Source organism: Herpailurus yagouaroundi, unplaced genomic scaffold (genome assembly GCF_014898765.1).
Source record: "Herpailurus yagouaroundi ecotype Mexico unplaced genomic scaffold, PumYag 186, whole genome shotgun sequence".
NCBI classification, from domain to species: domain Eukaryota; kingdom Metazoa; phylum Chordata; class Mammalia; order Carnivora; family Felidae; genus Herpailurus; species Herpailurus yagouaroundi.
This window is the reverse complement of record NW_024412417.1, coordinates 36,613,504-36,636,939: the sequence shown is the minus strand read 5'-3', so window position 1 is coordinate 36,636,939 and position 23,436 is coordinate 36,613,504. Positions and strand designations below refer to the sequence as shown.

Genomic DNA, 23,436 nt, shown 5'->3' with positions numbered 1-23,436 from the left:
AGGGAGAGAGAAAGTCCTCTTCTGTTCTTGGGCTCTAAAGAAAGAGGTCAAGAGGAATGGCCAGATTTACTCACAGCTAATGGCTGACTTGTCCAAGTGGCTAGCCTGAGGGCAGGGTTCCTTGGGTTTGGATTTGAAGAAACGAAACACCATGAGCTTATGTGGTGCATATAAAATCCTTTGTTCTTATAGAAAGGGAACTGAGGCAAACATTGGTGGCAAGAAAACTCGTAATCAATACCTTATAAAGTCGCAGGGTGAAGACTCATTGCTGTTTCTGGAAATAGAATTTCATGGAATAATTATTTTTATTTTTGGGTCATATTTCCCTGTTAGGTATTTTGAATTTAACCTTCTCGAGTACTCATTGACTTCCTCAACTCACACTGACTGATTCCATACGACTCTCCAGAGACTTTATGAGGTTGGAGATACGCTAACGGGTGGGTTTGTTCCTGCCCTCAAGCAGCCCAGAATGCGGAGAAGGCAGACAGTGGATGAATCACTGCAGTGCGACACAGTCCGTGGTCCAGTGGTAACTGAATGCCAGAGTTCAGAACCTTCAGTACATCAAATCTCCAGGGTGTGGCATGTTGAAGTTTGCTTTGTCTTCTGGGATAGGAAAAAACAAAAAACAAAAAACCAACCGAGAAGGAAAGAGAGAAAGAAAGAAAGCGAAGAAAAGAAATAAGTCATCATATCCAGTCTGCACTTATCTGAACTTTTGATATGGTTATTATGTTTTGACTAACCCAAGAGCTCGTTGTAATTTCTCTGAGCCTTATAGTGGTTGAGTCTACTCTCGGTCTGTCTAAGTCTGTAGCTGAGTCGACTCTGCTATTTTTTAAATCTGATATTGTGCCAGGCGGAATTCTCAGCAAAGACTGTTTTTGCTTTCAACCCTTCTGCCAAACCTGGGAAGCAGTCATCAGACCGAGTCACTTTGAGGGCATCCTTTGAGAACACTTTGAGTGTTCTCGTCAAGTATGTTGTGGTTGTCTAACTACCACGTACCGGTTTTTTGAAGAGGCCTTTACAGTTAGGCTCCCAGAGCTTAAACACTCTGTACACACGTCAAAGACCCCTCAATGTATGTCTCCCACCCTCACCGCTTTCCAGAATTCTAGTCTCGTATATCTAGCAGCCCCTTCCACCTCTCTACCTACTTATCTGACATGCTTATCAAAGATTACCTATGCAGAACAAAACTCGTGATTCTCTACCTTGTAAAACTGTCAACTTTTTAATACATAAGGAAAATTAATGATGCTCTTAACATTGTAATTCAATTCTATCAACCTTCCCCTGAACGAGGACCTGTCTAGGTAATTATCTATTGGTTGACTAAAAGCCCACGAGTGTAGTGAAGAGTATACACTTTGGAATCAAAGAGGCCATTCATAATTTGATCCTAAGCATTTCGGCACAACACTGTATGATTTTGAACAAGTTACCTAACATTTCCCAATCTGAAAAGTAGGATTTAAAATATTACATTCATTCATTCATTCATTTAAAAAATGTTTGTTGCATAACTAAAAAGTATCAGATACTCTGATGAGCATCAGTATAAAAAGTAAAAAAACAAAACAAAACAGATATAAAGCTGTCCTTATGTTGCTTAAGGTTTATAATTGAGCATAATAAGTGTCAAACATACAACCAGTACTCAATAAACAATGGTTGCTGTAATGGTGTTAATGATTGTGCCCCCCGACCCACTCATACGTTGAAATCCTAATGCCCAGTAGGATGGCCCTAGGAGGTGTGGCCTTCGGAGGTGGGGAGTGTGGAGCCCTCGTAAGGGGGTTAGTGTTCTCATGAAAGAGCCAAAGGCAGCTCCTTGGCCCCTTCTGCAATGAGAAGATACAACCTAGAATCTGTAACCCAGAAGAGGGCGGTCACTTGACGATGCTGATACTCTGATCTCAGAAGTATAAGAAATAAATATCTATTCTTTATAAACTACTCAGTCTGTGGCATTTTGTATAGCAGCCTGGACAGACTAAGACAGGGGCTTGGTTCTTTTCCTTTTGACACAAGGATCATCAGCCACCTATCCCAACTTCCTTCAGACATCTCCTGATTCTTAATACAGAGCTATTTTTACTTTGCCATGGTGCCTTATGCCATCATCTACTGTAGCGGTACTCAGTTTTTATTTATTTATTTATTTTATGAAATTTATTGTCAAACTGGTTTCCATACAACACCCAGTGCTCATCCCAACAGGTGCCCTCCTCAATACCCATCACTCGCCCCCCATCAACCCTCAGTTTGTTCTCAGTTTTTAGGAGTCTCTTATGGTTTGTCTCCCTCCCTCTCTAGCCATTTTTTTTTCCTTCCCCTCCCCCATGATCTTCTGTTAAGTTTCTCAGGATCCACATAGGAGTGAAAACATATGGAATCTGTCCTCTGTATGACTTATTTCACTTAGCATAACACTCTCCAGTTCTATCCACGTTGCTACAAAAGGCCATATTTCATTCTTTCTCATTGCCACGTCGTACTCCATCGTGTATATAAACCACAATGTCTTTATCCATTCGTCAGTTGGTGGACATGTAGGCTTTTTCCATAATTTGGCTATTGTTGAGAGTGCTGCTATGAACATTGGGGTCCAAGTGCCCCTACGCGTCAGCACTCCTGTACCCCTTGGGTCAATTCCTAGCAGTGCTACTGCTGGGTCATAGGGTAGGTCTATTTTTAATTTTGGGGTACTCAGTTTTTAAATTTAAATCAAAGAGCTAAAATTATTTGTCCTCAGAGGATCAGTTGGCTAGTCCTTCCTGCAATGTAGGGAAAGCATCCAATTATTGTCTGAGTAGGCCCTCAACCACATATAGCACCTACTCGATGTGGTAAGATAAGGTGTATGAGGAAGTGAGCATGTTCACTGAAGGTTATAAAGAAGCATGTAATGCTTGTAGTAAAATACAAGAAATAGGTTTTAATTGTAGCAACACACCATAAACAGTCAGGTGACACCTATAGCCACAAAACAAGAATGCTGTTCAATAACTGGAGTAGCTCGAGACCCTAATAACCACAGCTGCAACTGGTGTCAGCTAGAAGCCAGCTTAAACCAATTCAGTCGCAGCCCGTGAGTGCCAGGTGATACCACCCTTTGATGAACAAAATGTCACTGCAACAACCTGGGGGGCCAAAGGCTGGTTGAAATCGCCTGAGGCGCTGAATGGTTTCCTTTTTATATTTAGCCCCAGGAATTCATGCCCTCCTTCCTCCAAAGGAGCCAGGATTCAGTTCACAGCAGAGAAAAGTCCAAGGAACACGATTCCCGTCACAAATGGAGACAATCCGAAACTGCCTATTTTCAGACATGATACATGGAGCTCTGAAATGGTTTGATTTTCATTTGCACCGGACAGGCAAATACAACCGTATAGAATGGTAGGCAAAACACACACAAATTGGCCGGTGTGAAAGATTTTCTCTCTGTGCTCTCTGGGCATGGAATGTAATGAAAATGTAGGTGGCCTGGGGACAATTGTGATTCTGTGCCTATGCACCAATGGGTAGGTCATTTCCTTTCCGTGGGCCTTCATATCCTCAGTTGTGAAAAGGCAGTTGAGCAGGAAGCTTTAGAAGGCTCTTTGGGTCTTCAAGAGGATGGAGCCGTGGAACGGCTCAGGCCCAGACCTCTCTCTACCTGTGGTTCATATCACTGACATCAGCCTCCTAGGGCATTTTGCCAAATTCTGGGCTTCCTTTCAGGAAGTTGCTTTGCATTAAATAGGCTCTTTCTGGATCTTTAGTCCCACACTATTAGCCAGATTTCACCTTGTTAACTACCTGCATTTTCTCCTCTTTGAGCCTTGGGGCCCCTCTTTGTATAGTAGCTGAATTTGCTGCCCAGGCAGCTGCACTAGAATTTCCAGTGGGTTCCTCTATTCAGCCTTTGCTCCAGGCCAAGAGACAGGCCTCCTTAGAAGAAAGGAAGATTGTACTTTTATAAGCTCTTTATTAACTCCCTTTTCTCAATGTAAGCATCTATAAACTCATGATAAGTGGGAATTAATGGACATTAGGAATTAATGGACCCACCCAGGTATTTGTCCTGTAAATGATTATTAAGCATCTTCTATGTACCAAGCACTGCGATAAAGGTATTACACATATGATGTAATCAAACAAGTTAAAAATCTTAACCGACACGTACTGAGAATCTGGAAACATATATCCTACATGTCTGGTAAATTTTCCTGATTTTTTTCTTTCATAATACCTTTCCCCTAAGAAAAGATAAAAATAAATTTTATCAAGATATAATGAACATTTTAAGTACACAATTCAATGACCTTTGACCAATAGGTGAATCCACGGAACCACTCCAATGAAAATATAGAACATTTACATCATCTCTAGAAATTCCCTCATTCCCCTTGGCAATCAACTCTCTTCTATATCTGGCCCCAGGCAAGCACTGATGTATTATTATAGATGAGTTTTGCCTACTCTAGAGTTTCATATAAACGGACTCATACACTGTGTTTTCTTGGGTCTGGTTTCTCGCCCTCTGCATGTTGTTTTTAAGATTTATCCAGATTGTTTACATGTATTACTCATTATCCCTCCCTACCGTTGAACAATTTTTGTTGTAAGGCTATACCATATTTAGTTTATCTCTTCATATATTGATGACATTTGAGTTGTTTCCAGCTTGAGCTATTATGATAAAGCTGCTATAAATGCTCATGGACGAGACTTTGTGTGAATACACGTTTTTATTTCTCTTAGGTAAGTACCTAAAAATGGAATAGCTAAGTCATATTTAAGTATATGTCCTACTTTATGAGAAACTGCCAAACTGATTTGAGAATAGTATCATTTCATACTCCTAGAGTTTTACCTGCTCTATATCTTCACCAATACTTAGTATTGTCAGTCTTTTCATCCCAGCCTCTCCAGTGGATGCTTAGTCGTATCTCATTGTAATTTTAACTTCCATTTCCCCGACGACTAGCGACACTGAGCGTTTGTAGATGTGCTTATTGGTCATTCCTATATCCATATACTGTTTGTTGAAGTACTTTGGGTTGTTAGACTCTTTATAATTGAGCTGTAAGAGTTATTTATATTCTTGATACAAACTTTTCATTAGGTATGGGCACTGGGAAAACTTTCCCCCAGACAGTGGTTTATTTTTTCCGTTCCTTAATGGTTTCTTTCAAAGGGCAGACATTTGTAATTCTAATGAAATCCAGTTTATTACTTATTTTTTCTTTGTGGTGAGTTATTTGGGGTAAGGTCCAATAAGCCTTGATTTATTCTAAGTTTGTGAATGTTTTCTCCTATGTTTTATTTTATGAGTTTTATAATTTTAGTTTACCTGTAAGTCTATGACACATTTTGAGTTAATTTTTCTGTAGAGTATGAGGTACAAGCCAAATATTATTTTTTTCTATAGCTATCTAGTTTTTCTACTACAATTTGTTGAAAGGATTATATTTCCTATATTGACTTACCTGGGTGAATTTTCTAAAAACCAATTGACCATATGAGTGAGAGTCTGTCTCTGTATTCTCTATTCTGTTCTATTGATGTATATATCTCTCCTTATGGCAATACCAGGCTGATTGATTACTGCATCTTTAGAGTGAGTAAAACACTATGTCACTCCTTTTAAAAATTGTTTTATCTATTTTAGATTCTCCGACTTTCAATATTAATTTTTAAATCAGCTTGTCAAGTCTTATTTTAAAATAGCCTGCTTGGGGGCACCTGGTGGCTCAGTTGGTTACCCTGGTCATGATCTCATAGTTCCTAAGGTCAAAATCTGTGTAGGGCTCTGGGCTGACAGCACAGAGCATGCTTCGGATTATCTCTCTCCCTCTATCTCTGCCCCTACCCTACTCGCGCACATGCATGCTCTCTCTCATTCTCTCTCAAAATAAATAAACATAAATAAATAAATAAATAAATAAATAATAGCCTGCAGGGATTTTTACTGGAGATGCATTGAATCTACATGTTAACCTGAAAAGAATTGACAGTTTGACAATATTCAGTGTTCCAATCCATGAGCATGGTATATCTATGCTCCATTTATTTATCTTCTTTTTTGTAGCCCTGGCACTGTTTTATAGTTTTTAGTATATAGGTATTGCATATATTTTGCAAAACTTATTCCTAAGTATTTCATGCTTTTTGATGCTGTTGTAAAATCTTTTAAGATTTTCTCCCAATTATTGATTACTAGTACAAATATGCAAATACTTTTTGTGTATTGATTTTTTGTTGTATAATCTTTCTAAATTCAGTTATTTGTTCATAAAGCTTTTTGTAGAGTCCTTAGAATTTTTTATCTGATAACATTATCTGTGAATAAGAACTGTTTTATTTTTTTTTCTTTTCTTTTCAATCTATGTGTATTTTGCTTCTTTTACATGCATTAAAGTGACTAGGATCTTGTTTGTTGTTGAATAGAAGTGATGCGACTTAAATGTCCTTCTCTTATTCCCATTCTTCCAGAGAAGCATTCAGTCACAAGCCATAATATATAATGTTAGCTGTAGGATTTTTTTGTAGAGTAATTTGTGGACAATTTGTTCATGAATGCTTTTTTATTTCGTGAGATGTGGTTTTTCTCCTTATTCTGCTAATATGGCAAATTACATAGGTTGATTTTCAAATGTCATATTACCTTTGCATTTCTGTTTGTTCATACATACGTATCAAAAATTAAAAGCTGCTTTAAACTCACTGCTCATTGGTCAGCCTTGTCAACAGATGGGCTTCTATATAAGATGTGGATTGTTCACTGTGTTGAAGGATTCCCATATGTCAGTATTTGTATTTCTTTTCTCTTTGGCTGATCAGATTCCCCATAAAGGAATTTACTAGCACTTCCTCAAAGGTTAAGGCCTGTTTCCCACTAATTTGTTGCTTCATGAAGGAAGAGAATATCATTGTAGGGCATATGAATATGTTTCCTGTTTTATTCTCTAATGTCAGTTTTTTCTGCTGTCCTTCTGGCTCAACTTCTCCAGAGACCATACCTTCATTCTTCTATGACCTAGGAGAGGGATGTTGCCTATTGCGTGAGAAAGAAGAAGGGATCTGAAGGTCTGACTTCTTATACAATCTTGAGTCAATCATTCTGAGACCACTTACAGAAGTACCTGATCTTTTGAACTTCTGGAACTTTCTGGAGTTTCATGGTACAAAATAGTTTGCTTTCAGGATTCCCTGTATTTATAGCTTGGGTTTCAGTATTGCAGAATATCGTTGCTATACCTTGTTGCTAATATTGTTGTTGTTTCTCCTCCCTTTATCTTTGTGAATTTATGCCTTAAAACATTTTTTTCACTGTCTTTTAAAATAATTTGGAGAAGCAGCAGAAATTAATGAGGGAGTTCAATCTTTCAGAGAGTCCTGGCATCAGTTTTTAAAAATATTTTTAAATATTTTCATATTTGATGAGGAAACTGTGATGTTGTAAGACTAGAAAAACAATCGCAGACTTTTCCGTAAGACCTTGTAATCCACGTAAGTGGTTTTCTTTCTCTCAAAGGCAGTGGAGAGCATTGGGGGATTTTAAGTAGAAGAGTAATGTAATCAGAATTATGTTTGGAATATGAAAAAGCTGTTGAGAATAGTTAGGAATAAAGGCAGGGAGACTGGTTAAGAGGTTCTAGCAGCAAGAACAACCGAAGAGAAAGCTACGGCAATTTCCTCTTGGGCAGAGGCAGGGCATCATGGCCTAGAATCCTGACTTCTGCTTTCAAAGACTTCTTTCTATCATCCATCCTTCTTTCCTTCAATGAGGATGAATCCTACCAGGTATGCCTTCTAAATATCACTCCACTCTACCTTCTTTTCCTCTCCATACTAGACAGCCATCTATCTCCCCAGTGGCCTCAAGAGACATCATGCATCTTTCACTCTGCTGCCTGAACGGCTTCTCTAGAGCACAGGCTGATTCTGTGTTTCTTCAAATGAAAACTTTTCAATGGTTCCTCAAAGTTCAGAGGACAAAGTTTGAGATCCTCGGTCTAACATTTATTTTTATTGCATTTTGCAAAAGTATCCAGCAACTGTAGTGTACAGGAAATTTTCTTAAAGAAAAAAATAACTGATCCTTTATGATACACAGTTTGAAAAACACTGCTTTAGATAACCTTCTCTGTGTTGTTAAAACTTGTGAGGCACCAGCTTCCTAACCACATTGATCTGGCCTCCAATGCTTAGAAAGGCCTGGGAAGTAGTAGAATATTAGTGAGAGAAAGAAAAAAGAAAGGAACACTAACATCTGTCAAATATTTTCTGCCTTTGTGTGACTTTTCTGGTAGCTTTACATATGTAGCAAAGTAAAGAAACTATTTTAACTCCTGACATTAGAGTTTCTCTTAGGGATGACACTCTTTGCTTAGAGAAATACCTTGATGGATCACTTTTGATGGGCAATGTAAGGCCTCAAAACAGAGCATGCAATATAGATGAGCATGTAATTAGTGCTGAGGAAAAGGAAAATGGAGGTACCAAATAGCCTCACAGAAATTTGGAGCCCATGGAGAAAAGTGGCCAAAAAGAAATTCAAGATGGCAGAGCAACATGAAGATGCTATTTTAAGCCAAAAATCAAAATAGCTGATTGCTAAAGTTTTATTGTTTAAACTGCTATGATATTAGCCATTATATTCTAAGGCATTTTTAGTAAGGATGCACACTAATACATAGTATGAATGGTTTTGAGAGTATACCAAAGAAAGGTGTGTGTTTCATATTTAGTTAGTTTGAAACAGGAAGAAGATAATAGAAAAGAGATGAGATGAAAACGAGCAGAACTTGATGGAAACCAGAACTCATAGTCAAGAGTAAGTAGGAGAATGTAAATATGCCATCACCCAGAAGTCACACAAAGCTTGGGCAGGGCACAGCATATCCCACTGGACACGGGATACATATTGTGAACCAAAATTTAAAAATCTCTCAATGCATGGTGGCTTCATAACAAATTGCCACAAAATCAGAGGCTTACAACAACAAATATTTATTATTGGATCATTTTTACAGGTCAGGAATACAGGCAAACTTAGCTGGGTCCTCTGCCTCAAGGCCTCCCATATTTAGAGAGAGATGGGGAGGGAGAGAGGGATTTATGCTCAGGACTTGCCTTACACAATTGTGAGGGCTGGCAAGTCTGAAATCTGGCAGGCCGGATATTCACGCAAGAGTTGAAGTCTTGAATCCAAATTCAGCAGGACGATAGACTGCAAACTCAAGAAAGATCTCCACGTTGCAGTCTTGCGGAGAATTTCTTTTTCTTTGAGGAACCATAGTCTTCGCTCAGTTAAGGTCTTCGACTGAATGAGGTCCACCTACATTACAGAGAGTAGTATGCTTTATACAAATTCTTCAAATAAACTAAATGTTAACCGTTACTCAAAGTCTACCAATTTTTTTTTCAAAGTCTACCAATTTTGACGTTAATCCCATCTACAAATTACCTGCACCAAACCCCTCTAGATTGGTGTTTGACTAAACAACTAGGCATCATAGGCCAAGTAGACATACAACATTAGCTATCACAGGCTGCAGTCAAGATGTTGGCCAGGGCTGGGTCCCGTCTGAAAGCTTAATGAGGGAAGACTAGATCTTCTTCCAAGTTCATCGGTTATTGGTAGAATTCAATTCCTTGCATGCTGTTACATTAGTGGCCTAAGTTCTTTGCTGGCTATTGGCAGGGATTTGTCTTTGTTTTTTGCCACATGGACCTCTCCATTTGGTAGCTTGTTTCATCAAGGCCAAGGGAGAGAGTCTGTTAGCAAAATAGAAATCGTAATCTTATGTAACCTCGTCAAGGAAATGCTATCCCATGACTTTGCCACATTCTGTTGATGGCACACAAGTTGTTAAACCAGTCCACAACCAAGGGAGAGAATTATACAAGGGCCTGGACACCAGCAGGTGGGTGTCATCTTAGAGTCTGCTTGTCACAGTCTGTTTATCTCTGTTAACATTTGGATTTCAGGTAGACTATTTCATCAGAATTCTCTCAAACAGTTGCTGAAGTAAGCACTTTTATTCCCACTTCACACATTAAGGAATTAGAACAACATAACATATGAAGTAACAGGCAGAGGTGGCAATCAAGCCAGCATCTATTTGCTACCAAATGCTGCATCTTTCCCATTATACTGTAAGGGAAGTCAGCGAGGCATAAAAAATATCGGGAGTAAGCATCTCTGAGAACAACCTTCTTTTTCTGTTTCTAAGCGTTGAGATCCAATCCTGCAATCTGTGATGGTTTCCTTTTTTGATTCACTATAAATTTCTATTAGAAAGACTGATAGGCATTTCTATTTCTCAAATCTAGGTACTTCACAGACTCTTAACTTTTTCAGAAAGAGCTCTAAGACCAGAAGTGGAGTTTCTGGGATTTTTCTCAGAATTTCTTCTCATTCTTTATATTCCTGGGGTTTTTTCCAGGCTTATGATTTCTTATTATAATTTTTGGTGCCTCTTTGCATGGCAAGGATGAGCCTAATTTTTTGCTGTCCTCGTCATCTGACTCCAAAACTGGAGATATTCTCTTTGCCTGCAGATTTAATCTTACCTCATTCTTCAGGTTAAAACTCTGGATCTTATTTCAAGTTGTGCCCTTGGTCTTAAACTCTGGCTTCAAGATCTGCATTTATAGCTGATTCTCATACCTCAGTACCTGCCTGCCATCCCAGTTTCTCTAGGATTAGGATCACTACCTTGATCCCTTCAGGACTTCCAAGGGTGTGGAGTCACGATTCTGAACCCAGTACCTTGTAGCTAGGTCCTCTTTTCTACTTCCTGCTGACCCTCTTCTTCTTTTAGCCTGTAGTTATTATTTAAATGTAATTCATCCCAGAGAAGTAGAGGATATGGAGCCTTCTGACGCTCCTTCTGGGTTTGTAAGGGTGGGAAATGGCAATCATTTATATTGTTTATATTGTGAGGTCACTTGTTACAAACGTTGGACACAAATGAAGAAAGTTCCAGGCTAAGGGTGTGGGAAGAAGAGCAATTTGGAAGCAGAGGCCTTTCTGCAGGTCATTAATCATGAAGTAACCTGTGGCTATTCTGGAGGCAGCAATTTACCCAGACATCCATACAGCAGACTATCTCTCCCTCTTACACAAGCTTCTTCCATTGACTCCCATTTCACAGAATATGGAATCCAATGCCTAGGCTTGTATTCAAGGGTTTCCCTGGCCTTATGGCAAGCAGTTTTTCCAATCTTACTTCCATGTTCTGTGCATGACAAGCCTTTCCCCCTCCTCGTGTACAATAGTCTTCCCTTAATTATTCACCTGTTAAACTTGATAGAACATCTTTCCATTCAGGTCCATAAACACCGTATTCCTAGATAGCACTTCCTGTTCCTTACTAGAATCCCAGTGAAATTCTCTTTTATCTATGATCCTCAGTGCACTGTTTATATCCACTGAAGCACATCTTTCATTCTATCAGGTGATTTGACTCATTACTTACATGCCTTTCTTTTCTTATTAGCCCAGAACACTTTTATTATTTTTTTTAATTTTTTAATGTTTATTTATTTTTGAGAGAGAGACAGACAGACAGAACGTGAGCAAGGGAGGGGCAGAGAGAGAGGGAGACACAGAATCCGAAGCAGGCTCCAGGCTCTGGGCTGTCAGCACAGAGCCCGACGCAGGGCTTAAACCCACGAGCCGTGAGATCATGACCCGAGCTGAAGTCACACATTTAACCAACTGAGCCACCCGGGCGCCCCCAGAACACTTTTTAAATAGTTAACTTTGTATTCTTAATTTCATTCCCACCCTCAAATTCTATCACAATGTCCTGAGCGAGGCACGGTGATAAAATGAGGTTGAGGATAGGAGATAAATTTGGGAATCAGACACACCTAAATTTGGAAATAGGTTCTGGAAGTTACTGTGTGATTGGAAAAGTTGTTTAGCCCTCAAGTCTTGGTTTCTTCATCTGTCAGATGAGAATAGCATTGCCTGCCTCCAACATTTGAGGTAAGAACACAGTAGTATTAACTCTATAGAAAGATCGGTGCAACGTAGGGTATACAGCACTGTTTCTTCTCCAAATTTCCCGTTTTCACAACCCAGAGCTCACTCCCCATCCAACCTCCCCTCTCACCTCCTCTTGCTACTTACACCCCTACTATTAATAAATGTTTATGAAATTGGAATGAGTCCTCTGTCATTGACCTGCTTGAATCAGGAAGCAAATGACTCACAGGTTTTAAACAATCTATTGACTTTGCTCTCTGCAGACTTTCGGTTGTTTGGTGCTTTGCATTCTTGCTTTTCTCTTCCTTCCTGCCCCGATTTGCTATAAATCCATCTTGTGTGCTCTCTTTCTGTTCTAAAATTTCATTTTCACCTTCAAGCTCTTTGTTTACATTGTGTCTCTCTTCTGCTGAAAGAGCGTGGCCTTGCGAAGCTGACATTCGTTTAATCTTCTGGCTTCTCAAAATCTGTATTTATGAGTTTCCTCATGTTCCCAGTGCTGGGGACTGCAGCACACATGCCAGAGCTTTCTGAGTAAGTGCTCCAACCTGAAAGGAGAGCTGTTCCAAGGTTATGTCACCCCCCACCATGGTGCTTCCTCATCGACAGCCAGGAAAAAGAAAAGTTTCCATGGAGATGAAACAGAAACGAGTCTGTCTGATCAATTCTGATTTTTATAAATAGGAATCCATTTTAAGTCTAAGTTTGTAGCCTGAGCTGCTGTCATAGTTAAAAGGAAAGTAGGAAGTTACCCAGTAAATTTCTAGCATGGACTATCTACCTACTTCAGTATAATAGAGAAGAGGTCCTTGCCCTAAGAGGGCTTAAAATTTAGTTGGGGAATGAAAAGTAATACACAAGAAGGAGAGGTTTATTAAAGCTAGGAATAGGAATAGCTAGTTTAATTAACACTTATTGACTTACTGCGTGAATAAATCAATACAGATTTCTATGGACTGAATGTGTTCCTCCCAGTATTCGTATGTCGAAGCCTTAGTCCCTGATGGAATAGTATTTGGCGATGGGGTCTTCAGTCCTAAGAGAGGAACCTTCATCCCTCTCTCTCTTTCTCTCTCTCCCTCTCTCTCCCCACTCCCCATAATGAGAGGACACAGCAGAAAGACAGCAAACCAGGAAAAAAGGTCCACACCAAACCCAACTATGCTGGCATCCTGATCTTGCAATTCCAGCCTCCAGAAGTGTGAAAAAAAAATTTGTGTTGTTCACGTCACCCAGTTTATGGTATTTGTTATATTAATCCAAGCTGAGATGATGATTGAGAAAAATGATTAAGTGAATGAATAAATGAAGGCTTGAGCTTTAACTCTTGTGCTTTAAAACCTAGACAGAGTTATTAATCCAAAGCAATTTAAGTCACCTTTAAATTATTTGCACTGGAACTCTGTAATTATATCATTAAGTCAGCAGTCTAGGCTATTTCAACAAACAAACTCTAAGTTACTACAATGGGCCAGACCATATAGTGAGTCCAAAAGGAAAGCAAGATGAATGAGATATTGTCCTTTCTCTAGAATAACAACAGAATTTTCCCATCACCATTTTATGGATTATTGCCAAGTATATCCTAAGTATAGTCCCAGAATAGACCAGTAGAATATCATTAGTTTTCAGTACACTAATAGATTGAATGGAAAATTTGTTGGGACTCGGGAATACTTGCTGCTTGATCTGTAAATATTATGCAGTATATCTATTTCATCATTTGGAGAGTTTTACCACTCCCTCTCTGGAAGTAATTTGACACTATCCATCCTCTGTTTTAGGTATGTGAAATATATGTTATGTTCCCAGCTAGACTTTAAATTTCTGGAGAGTAGGTCTATTTTTTATTTATCTAAGCATCCCCCACAGAGACTAGCCTAGCACCTGACATATGATAGGTTCTCAATTATATTGACTGAGTGGATAAGTGTAATATAAAATAAAAATATGTATTTGCTCAATATGGATTTGGGGACCTTGCCGTGTGGAATGGCAAATCTAAGCGATGGAGACATAACGATGAGTAAAACTGGTTCTTGGTTCTCCAGGACCTCTTAATCTGGTTGGGAACTCAGAATGCAAATCAGTAGTGATAATCCAGTGTGCTAAGTATCGCAGTGATGATAAACATTGGGAGGTCTATGAGCAGTTGGCAGGGATCGAGAGTTCTGAAAAGACGTAGGAAGAAAGGTGAACTGGAAGCTGGACCTAAAGAATGAATGAGTTTGCCAAGCACAGAAGTTAGGAAGAGAGTTCCTTCAACCGAAGGATAAGAGTTCATGGTAGTGGTGAAATAGAGCTCACTGTGCACAGAAGGAACAACACATACAAAGGTTCAGAGAAATGAGAATGTCCAACCCTGAGGTGGCCAGGGTAAGGATGTGTTATGGAAAATCATCACATAGGAGAATAGCAACATACACCAGGGTCAGATCATGAAAGCCTGTCATGCCACATAGTTTGAATTTCACCTCTTGAATAATAATAATAAGCCTCTAGTTTTCTTTAAGAGTAGTACCAAGATAGCCATTTTTTTTTGTCTTAGAAAGACAATTCTGACAAGCACAGGAAAAACGATCCTGAGGATCAAAGAAGGAAGGCAACATTTATTGAGTGATGACTATGTGCCAAGAAATTCATTAGAGGTTTTCACAGATATTATTGAAGTTTGCTTCATTTAATCCTAACAAAACAAGAGATAAGCATTAGTATGCTCCTTTAGCAGATTAAAAATCTGATGCCTAAAAATGGGAATGGGAATTGATTAGAAATTGAGAAACTACTTAAAATTCTAGGTGAGACCCAAAGTGGGTCAGTGCGAAACAATGGTGTTGGGCAGCACAGGTGGGGAGGGAAGGGGAAAGAGAAAACAACCTATTGGACAAGTATTTGGAAAACACAATTAATAGGATGGTCATTAGTTGGGTGTAGGCATGAGGAAGAGGACTAGTTAACGGTGAATGCAAACTCTGCAGAGTTGAAAACCTGGATCTCACATAACTACTGTGTTCAAATGGTTCTAAAGTCTTTCACATTTCCTCTCATACCTTTATCTTAAAATCCATATAGGTAGAAAAAAATTTCCCTCAATACGTAAGACAGAATTGTACAGCTTTGTGACTTTAATGTGTCTCCCAGGGAGTCAGCTATTGCGTGTGCCAAGGAAGATCCTAGATAACCAGTTTTAAAGACAATTTTACATCTTGTAACTCTCTTGTATAGGAGAATCCCTACTGTAAAGTATTCCGAGGAATTTGAAGGCAAACAAGTATATAAGTGCAAGGAATTGTATCCGATGTAAGACACCACCCAGACTCTTGGCAAGGCGAAATCACTTGGAAACAATTAGTGACTCAAGAGACTGATATCATAGAGGATCAAAGTGTTCACTGGGAAGTGATTTGGGAAGTGGAGAGGCCACCAGTGACTTCACAGCAAACCACGGAGCGATTGTGAAACTCAATGCATTTTGCAATGTTACACACAGAGGAGGAACGCTTCCAACTCCAGAGAAATCCTGCTGACATCCAAGAGGCCTCTTGTTTCCGTGTCCAAGGATCTCTAGTATCACATAGTCTCTCCTAGACTTCATTTGTGGTAGTCTACTCCCTATTTTGAGAGTTTCCTGAACAACTGACACGATTGACAAATTCAGTCAGGCGCATCCTCAACTATTTGTTTTACGGGGGAACCAAGAGTATAGGAGACAGATTAAAGTTGAGGTGATAAAAAACGATATAATATACCTTATCGACCCTTCCATGGTAGTTTGGACCACGTCCTCTGACCACTTTCCTCTGATGAAAGAAGAAATAAGAACAGAGGAGGTGAACGACACAGAAATTTACAAGGGGAGGAGACAGGCCAAAAAGCCCCTTTCCTATTTTGCAAACCTAAAGACTCCTAATTAATGTAGTTTCATAGCAGCTTACTTTTAATTTTACAGTTCTTAGCAAAATTTGTAGCCATAGTTTTTATAAGTATGGTCACCACTCATGATCCCTGAAATGCTTAATAATCCCTAAAATAATAGTGTCTAAGAAACTACATTGAGGGATGTGTATGTGCAAGCTTATGTACGTGTGTGTGTATGTGCATCTGTGCGTCTGTTTGTGTGTGAGAGCAACAATGGCTGCCAAGATGAGAAGATAACCTAAAATTCTCACATGGAGGCCTAGAACTTCATCTAGGTAGGAAGGTAAGTTTTATATAGTTCAAATATGATACTCAGGAAGAGAACCAGATCAATGAGCCAAAGTAATGGTAGTTATATATAAACTATCTCTATTTCCTTATGACATTATGTATCTATCATCTATCTATCTATCTATCTATCTATCATCCATCATCACCTATGATATAAGTAAACTATAGAAATAGAAGGTGGATTGGTGGCTACCAGGAATGAGAAGGAGTGGGTAATGGTGACTAACTGCTTAATGGGTATGGGGGTTTATTCTGGAGTAATAAAAATGTTTCAGAACCAAAGAGATGTGGTGGTCGCATAAGTTGTGAGTGTACTAAATGGCACTGAATTATTTTACTTTAAAGTGAGTAATTTATGTTATATGAATTAAACATCAACAAAAACACTTTTTTAAATGGATTTGAACATAATTTTAAAGACTCATATTATAATTGAATGTAGCCAACAATTAAAAACATAAGTATATTGATGGGGCACCTGGGTGGCTCAGTCAGTTGAGCATCCGACTTCGGCTCGGGTCATGATCTCACAGTTCATGGGTTCGAGCCCTGCGTCAGGCCCTGTGCTGACAGCTCGAAGCCTGGAGCCTGCTTTGGATTCTGTGTCTCCCTCTCTCTCTCTGCCCCTAACCCACTCACATTCTGTCTCTGTCTCTCTCAAAAATAAATAAACATTAAAAAAAATTTTTTTTTTTAAAATAAGTATATTGAGTCCTAGGGGATAGGTAAAATTATGCCACTATGACTGAATATTTTATTATACAGAAAAAAAATTGATATATAGTTAGTTCCTATTATTTTACCAACATAGCAGAATGGCTCTTCTTCTTCTGGGAATGGCCATACATGTAACAATGTTGCCATGGTTGTGATGGCAACAGGGGTTTTACCTAGCCCCTGTCCACAGTTGACTTGTTGAGGAGTGGGCACTTGTTCCAAGATGAAGTACTTAATCCTCATTCAGTCAAATTGTGGGTTAAAATTTCTATATCTTGGATTGTAAAATATAAAAGCGAAGGTTGGAAACCACTGGGTCAACTATTTTTCCCACTATGTAGACCAGAGAACCTGAGGAAAGAAGTTTGAAGGGAAAAAGGAATGAGGGAAACACACAAAGAAAAGCAAGAGGAGAGAAAAGGGGCTTCTATAACATTCATATTCCTCATTCCAGATGCATCTCTGAGATTGAATTCCACAATCCCTCTGTATCTTTTCAATACATAGTCTCTTTAACTTAAATTAGTAGGTTTCTTGTCCCTTGACGATGAATCATAACTATTACACAGTGAGGAAATGAATACTGCTTTATAGACGCAAATTCTTAATACCTTTGCATATTTTAAAGGCAATAATGTGGAGACAATTTTCTTTCGAAAATAAAACATGGAAATTTATATAGGATTTTCAAGTTTGTAAAAAAAATTAATGCAATATCTAATTTCATACCAATACTCCCCTGGAAGTAAATGTTATTATCACCCCTACTTTAAGGATTAGAGGACTGAGACCCAGAAATGTCAAATGGCTTGCCCAATTAGCAGCAGAACAGGAACTAAGACCAATTTTTTTCCTCTAAAAGCAAGCAATCTTTACTGAGCAGTCATTCTGAGGGTCTTGTATTGGCAGCCAGAAGAGGGAAGCAACTTGGGATGCTCCCCTTCCAGCATTCTCTCAAGTTGGACTTCTGCTCCCATGGCCCACAGACTCCTTCCTACTTTGTGGGACCAAGTAGAGTGAACCACGCTGCCTGGACCAGTGCTGGTGTCTCCTGTTCCTACAAGGGTTTGCTCCAGGGCTCCCTGGTTGTCATGAAGGACTCTCAGGTCAGCTGGCTTGACTGCTCCCTGGAATCCAAAAGATTCCAACCATCTTTAGCTTTCCCCCTGGGGCCATTCCCCCTCACCACAGCACAGATCGCCACAGACAAGTGATTTTAAGGAGGCAACATTCTACAGCTGAGGGAGCTGTGCGAGAGTTTTTGTGTTCTCTAACTAAAAAGGCTACTTTTGGAATTTGTTTATAAGGCTCACTGCAGAAGTGACCTAGGCTCCAAGGTATCAAACCCAGAACAGGCTTCGAGCAGATTTCTGGTACGAGTAGTAGATAAGGACAAGGTTCCAGATTATAGCAAAAACGTTCATAATGGGGAGTAGGTAGGGAGTGGGAATAGTGCCTAGACAGGATACCTGCGCTGTTTACTTTCTTTGCTAGGCTTACAGAAGGTCAGGTTGGTATGGGGCTCTTCAGTGTCAGGGACCCAGGATCTGTCTGTTTTGTAGCTTCAACATCTTCAACACATGGTCTCCACCTCATGGCTCAAGACGGCTGCCCAAGCAGAAGCATTATGTCTGCATTCCAGGCAGCAGGAAGGAGAAAGATGATATCCCTTTAAGGACATTGCCTGAAAGTTATATACTCATTTCCATCTACGGAAAAGGCACCGAAGCGTAGGCATGAAATCATAGGTAGCTGCAAAGAGGATAAAAAAAAAAGGCAGTCTTGATTCTGAGTAGACATGTGCCCAGCTAAAATTTGGAAGGTGCCTTAATAAGGAACAAAGGGATATTAGGTGGCACATAGCAAACTCTCCCCCAAGTGCGAAAGCTGCTGATGAAGTCATTAAGTGGCTGTGCATGCGTGGCCTTTGTGAAAATGCCAAGATAGAAAGTTCTGTTTCGTTAGAACACACATGTCCTTTTCTAAAGAGGCATCCTGGTATCCCAGCACCCTGGGGAAGATGAGAAAAGAGATGTCTGCAGAGCAATAGAGGACACGAGATGTAGCAATGAAGAATAAAAACAACATTGTTATAATAATTATGATAATGATGCCTCACATTTGCATAACGCTTCAGATTTCTAATATTTAACGCATTCTAGTTGAACCCCAAACTATGTTAAGAAGAATTTTTAGTAATAACCCAATTTTAGAGAGGAGAAAATGGAGAAGCAGGTAGGTTAATTGCTTCTGTAAAGTTGGATAAGCAGCGAATAAATCCTACTCCACGGCGCGAGCACTGTCATGAACTCCAATTCTCACATTCTTCGAGGAATGCAATGGCAACATAAGTGTGTAATTCCAGCTTCTATATATTCCTTCGTTTATTCGTCAGTACACGTTTACTGAGCGGCCCAAAGAATACAAAGGTAACAAAATAGCCCTGCATCCCAAGACTTGAGAATCTAATAGCAAAAGTGGCAAAGTTATGTATAATATTTATAGAGATTGTATACTTATATTTTATATGTGATATGTAATTTTATTTTATATGTAAATATATGTATATGTAATAATATATATTGTATATTGTATATTTATATAGTATAGTTTATATATTAAGGTATATACTATAAGTATGACTATGTATTATATATATACATAATTTATATATATAAAAACACAACATATTTGTGCTTTTATAAAGAATATATTCAAAATTCAGTTTTCCAATTTTCCTTTTCAAGCCTAAGATTCTATGCCAACAGAATTCAAAAGCTAGCCTGTACCGTAGAACTCCTGTCTTTCGCATTCAGGCTTCCTTTCTCTCTTAAAGCTTCCTCTCACCATGTTTTCCATTCCTTGTTGATGCAGTTCTCAGACGTTAAGGTCGCACAGCATCCCAGCGAAGTAACTATCGCTATACCTATTTTATAGAAAGAAAGCACAAGGCCAAGATGGAGAGAAAAGATGCTCAGGATAGAAGCAAATCTACACCAAACCAAAGTCTCCACGCTTTTAAGTAGGATCCTTGACAAAACTACAGAAACCTAATAATAAAAAATGTATTTATACACTCATTATAGTAACCATCGCTCTGTGTTCCTCTACACAATGCTCTGAACACAGCAAATTGCTCTACTTGCCTGGTACCAGGTTGAGAGCTCTCTACGTATCGGAAGGTAATAATAATCATAGTTAATATTTATTGACCACTTAGCAGAGGCCACGTGCTTTGTTAAATATTTGACGAGTGCCTCCTTTCATCTTTAGAACAATGCCGTGAGGCCAAGGATGATATTCCCTCATAGTGTATGAAATTACCAAGAGCCAGCCATATGCCTATATTCACTCAGCTCCTAAGAATCACACTTGGTCTGGGTCTCACAATCTAAGTTCCCAATCACTCGTCCTACTGTTGTAGCCCTCAGAGCAACTACGCAAGAATTTACAGGGAGGCAAATTGTTGATATTGCTTAAAATTTCATTCGTTTTGCTCTGCCCTAAAACAAGCAATAGTGTGCAAGTGTTGGACAACCATCTGTAAAAGTGGTGTCCATATGGTTTCTAAAAAATTTGCTTTCCGCCGTGTTATGAGTCTTCTGTAAAAAATGAACACATGGGCCTGGTCTGTTCTTTACCTTCCTGTACAGGGCCAATTCATCATTTTATGTTGGTACCAAGTGGTTCTATTCCACTATTTTATGTGGAATAGAAAGTCATAACAAAGCACTTGGACGTGTTTATTGTCTATTTTGTTTATTTGTTTTTGTGTACCTGCTGACTTACACCGCTGATATTAATATTTTAAAATATTCAGTGTTTTCCTGAGATTTTTTACCCCATATCTGGCTTTTTCTAAATTTGATTGATGTTGTTCTTTTTATGTCTCATATAATTTTCTTCTGGTCTTTTAGCTAGTTTCGAAATAGAAACCTACAGTTTTTATCTGTTTTGAAGATGTAATTTTCTGGTCTAATTTTATTGTCTATAGGGATTTTGTTATTGTTCTTCCACTTTTGTCTCACGATAGTTTGGAATTGGATATGCCCTCAATACTTTACTGTTGCTCAGTTTTATACAGAATTAACTTTCATGAACTTTTAGTAGGTAGTTCAGGGTAGCATGTTCAACTTCACCCCCTCTTTGACTTTTTCAGGTAGTGTTAACAAATATGGCAGCTTGTCTTCTGAGATTTCATGGCTCTTCTGCCCTGCCCTGCTTTTATTGGACCTTTTCTCCTTTCTCTGATTCTTCTCCAGTTCCATCTTGGTTCACCCACTAGAAGTTTCTTTTCAGTGTGGAGTCCTGTCCTGGAAAAGAGTCCTGGCTAGTGAGTTTTGAGAGTTTATAAGACCTAGAATGATCCAGCCCCTTAAACAGAAATTTGCACTCACCTACTACATGAATGGGAGAGATCACCCTAAGTCTTAGATGCTGCTTCCCAGTGGATGCCTACGGGTGCTTACCTTCTCCTGTTCTCTATGAGGTCAGACATGCCTTTATTTCCCTTTGTCGCTTCTAGGCAAATGCCAATACCATGCAGGTCTTTGGCTATATAGTTTTTCCTCACTTGTTGGTATTTTAAAGTTCATAAGAATATTTTCTTCTTATTTTCATCTGGTTTTGTTAGAAATATTACCCATGGGTTTTGGTTTTATTATCTCATTGTTCCCTCTCTTTTATTTTGAGATTCTGAGATATTCAAAATTCATACTGTGGTAATTACCAACTTCCGAGAATCCCCTGGGCATTTTATACTTATCTTCTTGTTAATAATTTCTACCTTAATCCCATTGTGATTTGGGGACATATTCTGTATAGTTTTATTTAGTTAATGTTTGCTTCCAGGGAAGCTCTGTGTGAGTCTTCTTATATTTCTAAAATCTAGCCAGTGCTTGCCATATACTGACATTCAATAAATATTTGTAGATCGTTATTTTTGTCTGTTTTTCTTTCATTATTCATCAAGAGTGCTTTGCATAGCTATTATATACCTGGTAGTAACATAGCCACTTTGGAGTTTGTCTTAGTCCTTTCAGACTGCTAATAACAAAATACCACAGACTGGGTAGAGAATAAACACAGAAATTTCTTTCCCACAGTTCTGGAGACTGGAATTTCCATATCAGGGTGCCATTATGGTCCAGTGAGGGCCCTCTTCTAGGTCATAGACTCTTCATTGTGTCCTCACTTGACAGAAGAGACTAGGTAGCTCCCTGGGATCTCCTTTATGAGGACACTAGACCCATTCATGAAGGCTCCACCCACATGACCTGACCAACTCCCACAGGCCCACCTCCTAACATCATTGCATTGGGAGTTAGGAACATGTGAACTTGGGGGACACACAAACATTTAGACTATAACAGAGGTACAAAGAAATGAAAGATATAGGTTTGTCCTAAGATACTTTACATCTTTAAATCAGAGACTTTTGTGATTGAAGACATTGTTAGAGTCACCCAGGTGTACTGAAACCATTAAACAATTGAAATCACAGAGCTTAGATAGAAGTACATTTTGACTCACAAGATGGTAACAGTAGTATTGTAGTGTGTTCTCAGTCTACTATGTGTAGAGGACTGTTCCGTGGCTACATATGGTGCTAGAAGAAAGAACTAGTAGTTGACTGCCTGGAATGTTTCCTGCCATGTATATGGGTCATGAGAGTGGCATAATTTATCTATATATTTGTATTCTGAGATCAAAATCTGTTTACATTGCATAAAGATAATACTATTGTTTCAAAAATGAAATTGAAGGTGAACATTGAGTTTGCAGGAAGCTTGGAACTTATACATAGTAGGGCCATCAACAAAATAGAACTTTCCGAAAATCTGAGTTCAAGCTTCTGAATTTCTACTTGTATACCCAACATTTAATGAGTACTTACCATATTTCCTACACTCTAGAGTTTTTCATATATTCAACTTATTTACTCTTCACAGCTTTATCAGTAAGTTGTTACTCATTTCATAATCTTGGGAAATCACCTAAATTCACAGAACCTCACCTCTTCACCTATATGGCATGGGTCACCAGTGCTACTCCACTGGGCTCACTCAAAGCTTTTGTGATGTAATGTATGTAAACACAGTCTATCGTCTGAAAGTAATATGCTATTATTATTTCCAGCCCATTGCACTGTGATAACTAACACACGGGGCGATATGACGTAGGGACTGAACGGCGTAGTATCGAGTACAACTTCTATACCAAAGGAAGATGTTGACAGCTGGCATATTGAGGCGAGAAATGGATTCACACAGCACAGTGGCTTTAGTCATGAATTAAAATGTGAGGAGGAGAGAAAACATGAAAATTGTGGAGTAAGACTAAACTATTTCCTGAAATACAGACAACGGTTATCTTTGTGAGACGAAAAAGTAAACATTAAGAATAACATAGAAGCATAACAGAATATAACGAATGTTTGTTGACATTTAAGATACAGCTGATTTCCATCACTGTCTTTTCTCGAAGAGTCACAATTATTCCTGTGCAGG

At 38.9% G+C, this 23,436-nt stretch overlaps 1 long non-coding RNA gene across 1 annotated transcript; it reads right to left on the bottom strand.

Moving 5' to 3' along the window:
• Window positions 1–324: 324 nt before the first annotated feature.
• Window positions 325–23,069, bottom strand: LOC121043227 (uncharacterized). The gene is made up of 3 exons (XR_005796744.1): window positions 22,824–23,069; window positions 19,717–19,853; window positions 325–612 (listed from the first exon to the last, which is right to left on the bottom strand). It is a non-coding gene; the product is annotated as an uncharacterized LOC121043227 (long non-coding RNA).
• Window positions 23,070–23,436: the final 367 nt, after the last annotated feature.